The 4,115-nt window shown below is 33.3% G+C and overlaps 1 pseudogene; it reads right to left on the bottom strand.

The window, feature by feature from the left end:
• Positions 1–2,677: 2,677 nt before the first annotated feature.
• On the bottom strand, positions 2,678–3,876 carry LOC148620677 (uncharacterized; annotated as a pseudogene).
• Positions 3,877–4,115: the final 239 nt, after the last annotated feature.

Here is a 4,115-nt window from a genome sequence, read left to right as displayed (position 1 = left end):
AGCTACATTAGGGATGCAAGAGGTACATGTATATCTCACCCAGAAATTGATATTATAAAAATCAAAATATGACACTTGCTGCTGATCAGAGGTTACTTCTTGAAAAACGTTAACAGCATACAGAAATTTTATATGATTGATTTTTTTTGTAATGTATAACAACTGAGTCAGTGCTTCTGCTCGTGGAGCAAAGGACCTCGAGGGTATTCACCAAACCAGTTGGCAAAATTTGTCTGACTCCGAACTATATTATATATTATTTATCAAAATTTGCAGTTTAAACAAAGTTCAAAATCCCCAAAACACTGAGGCTTCATTTTTGTATTGCACATGGTAGAACCTCTTGGTGTTGGATTTGGCTTCCCAATTCGATAGTTTTGGTTTTGAGTAGTACTTCTTGTATACAATCACGTTTGGATTAAGATCTTCCTATGTGTTTGATTTTTATACTGCTGATGAGGAATTAAGTACTTAAACACGTGTACAGCATATCAAAATTCACAATAATATTATGTATTTTCGTATCGAAGAAGTCACACAAATTGGTGTGGTCTAAGAATTTAGAAGGCGTTCTGCGTCTCGGATTCCTAAGGCGACCGGATGATAGTAGCTTATGCACGGTATTTTCAACCCACCTCCATGAAGCAAATACATACGGAGTTAAATTGCGTATTAGAAATGGGAACGGACGAACGGACAACATTATCACTATATACTTTTAAAGCAGGATTTATTAACAAATATGATAAAACTAACATCAATTAGTCGTTTTTTTTTATCAAAGCATTGATACAGAAGTATTGATTCTTCCTATCTTATTCAATATAGTTGTATTAAAATCTAATTTTTATGTAAATTACTTATAACACGTAGTTTTGAATTAACCGTCTTTTTGCATAATTTTGGTGCCCACTCTCGCTTTGAAATTATTCCATGTGCTTCACACTTCGTTATCAATTGCGACACGTTATTTTTTGCTCGCTTCCCATCCACCTTCCCAGTAGAATTAATAACGGTGTATTGTTTCATTGACCCTCCCAGTAGCATTACTGGCGGTGTATTGTTTCATTGACCCTCCCAGTGGCATTACTAGCGGTGTATTGTTTCATTGACCCTCCCGGTGACATTACTAGCGGTGTATTGTTTCATTGACCATCCCAGTAGCATTACTAAGGGAGTATTGTTTCCCTCCCAGTATCATTACCAAGGGAGTATTGTTTCCCTCCCAGGAACATTACTAAGGGAGTATTATTTTTATTTGCTTATAGCCTTTGTATATGATTTACTGTGTCGTGTGTAATTGACTTTTAATTGATACATGTAGTCACTTTCACGTTTTTTGTTTGTTACTTAAGTTTGTTATAAATATCAAGTTTTGTCACGTAAGAAACGTAAGCTTCATGTAATTTATAAATGTTTCGCCAGTCTACCTTTTCTTGCTATATGCCCGATATTCAAACTAAGTAGGCATAGAGAATACAAACGTGGATCACAACATAAATACTCAAACTGGGGGGTCAGTGCTTACTACCGCGTATAACCAAAAAAAAAAAAACAAAACAAAACAAAACAAAACAAAATAAAACAAACAAACAAATAAAAAAACTCAAAACTTGTAACAGAACCAATACATCCAACAATTAAAAATACATTCAATAAGTTTCTGTAACAAAATTTTCATAACACCATTTTAATATGCGTAGTAACTTTCTTTGCACCACCTGTCACTTTCAATTTTATTACTTATTGTGATAATGTTTTTCATGCAGTTTTACCGAACAACAAGTCATTGTTTATGACAAAAGTACAGAGAGTTCTAAAGTAGTTAATGTGACTTCTTTTATCTAAAACCACTAACGTAAATCTACATAAAATTTTATAGAAAAAGTTTTCAGATGGGAATTTTAGTTGTCAGTATGGTACGCGTTCTCATACTAAATCTTCATCAACTCAATTTTTTGTAAAAATTAACTTTAATAAATACTTACATCGTTTAAGTTCTAAAATTTATGTCCTTTCCCCAATTAATTAGACCGCCAAACAGCTCTTCGTGTGTTAGTGGGTTATGTCACTGTGAAAATCTTGCTAAAATGGCTATCGTAAATATGAAAGAGTAATCAGGGAACCAAGGTTATAGCGGTAATCAAAAGAATGTAATCCAGGGACAAAGACCAGACTTGGAAAACAGACATACACAACAAAGAACATAAAGTAACTAAAATCATACATACAAAGTAACAAAAGTAAATGTAAAAAAGACTTTAAGGGAACTTAGGCTTTTTTTGCATAAAGACAAGTTTATACTTTTCAGTGTATATACATTATTGTTTTATACATTTGGATCCAAAACATTAGCAACTATATTGTATATATATCCAAGCATTAATTATTTTACATTTTTTTGTGAATAAAAATAATGTAAATGAAACATAACGTTACAGTGATAGCTGTGCCGAAATTTCGGAATGCACAAAAATAAGGTGATTCCAATACATCAACCACTTGCTGAATGGATGTATATTGTTTTTCATGTATATATGTAATACATCAATTTCTTAACTACCACTTACATAATAATATAAAAACATCTATACTATCACAAATTTGTATTTGATTAACGAACTTGTATTTTTTTGTAAAAATTTCGAATTGTACAAGCAATCGATAAGTAGCCTAATACTAGAAATGTATACTGTATCTATCAATGTATCCCCATGGAGCAAAACATTAAAATCTTTGTAAGATTTCATTGAGAATAACATGTATTTTGGTGCATTCTGTGCTACCTTTACTTCTACCACACCAAATTACTAGAAATCCTTTACTATCCACACATAAACTAGAAGGACATAAGATGTCAAGCTCATATGTATCCTGCTTTGCCAGTATTTGGCCATCCGATCATAAGACATGTAGTAAATATTTGTAAACGTCAGCGATCACAATGTTATTATACGGTGTCACGGTAATATCCAGTGGCGTGAATGATTGGCGGTTTTTATATCCATTGTATGTAAACCTCAGCCTGCCCTCTCGATCTATAGCCATAATATGTCCTTGACCTCCATCGTTTGATATATCAACGACATAAACGTTGCAGTCGGAGTCTGTGGAAATAAATCTAGGATAATTAAAAAGTATTTTACGACCATTGCTAAATTCGATAACGTGTTTCATTTTGTTATCTACTTCCAGTCGAAGGACTTGTCTGACACTGAATTCTGTGACTTCATATTTATATGTCCATTTTCTCTTACACGTACGATTAGTTGCCTGGATATCTGATCAAAGTGAGCACATAAAATTATTAGTGGCGAGGAGTTAGATACTGTTTTCTTTGTACCATCCTCTGGCACTGCTATTAGTAAGTGTGGTTCGGGTGAGATCAGTAACTCGTTTTTATCGTTCATATCCACATCGAATATTATTATGTCGCGACAGTTCAAACTCTAATTGAGTTTTTCAGAAATTTGGCTTTGATCAGTTTGTCTTTTTGTTGTTATAATAATACACTTTATCGTCATCGAAGCATGTTATCTCTTGAACCATTGCAAATCTGTAGAATAAGTCTTGTAAACAGAGGAAGTTACCTTTGTACTAACTACCGTAAACTTGGTAACTTGTAATGAAGCAAACATTTCAGAAATCTCATCTTTATGCTCAGTGCGCTTCTTTGAAAAATCTTTGATAGAAATAACGAAATGCTCGTCTGCCGACTAAAACCGAGGATGGATACTAGTTTTACACTTATCATACATCAATAAGTCACAGTCCTCACATTTCCAACTTAGTACCACAGCACTGTAACATAACTGGCATATTAACAGTGCCTGACCCATCCTTATCGACAAGTCACCCAATCAAAATATAAATGCATTTTATGTAACAATAAGTAATTTAAACTTATTATTTTCGCATGATTTGGATAAAATGAATTATTGTGTCCTTATTTTCCAAATGTTTCCTTGTATTGGAATGTTAATAAATAGTTACTTATAACAAAAATTGTATATTCTGACAGACTTTTTCACTTGACGTGAACATACCACGCCTGTTTGGCACTTTCTAGACATCGACGTACATGGATGTGCTTTCCATTGGGGACAGGTCGTAAG

The sequence above is a fragment of the Perna viridis genome, chromosome 3 (genome assembly GCF_037379345.1).
Source record: "Perna viridis isolate PV_CMFRI_1.1 ecotype Kerala chromosome 3, ASM3737934v1, whole genome shotgun sequence".
In the NCBI taxonomy this organism is placed as follows: domain Eukaryota; kingdom Metazoa; phylum Mollusca; class Bivalvia; order Mytilida; family Mytilidae; genus Perna; species Perna viridis.
The sequence above is the reverse complement of the archived record's forward strand: the minus strand, read 5'-3'. Positions and strand labels throughout refer to the sequence as shown.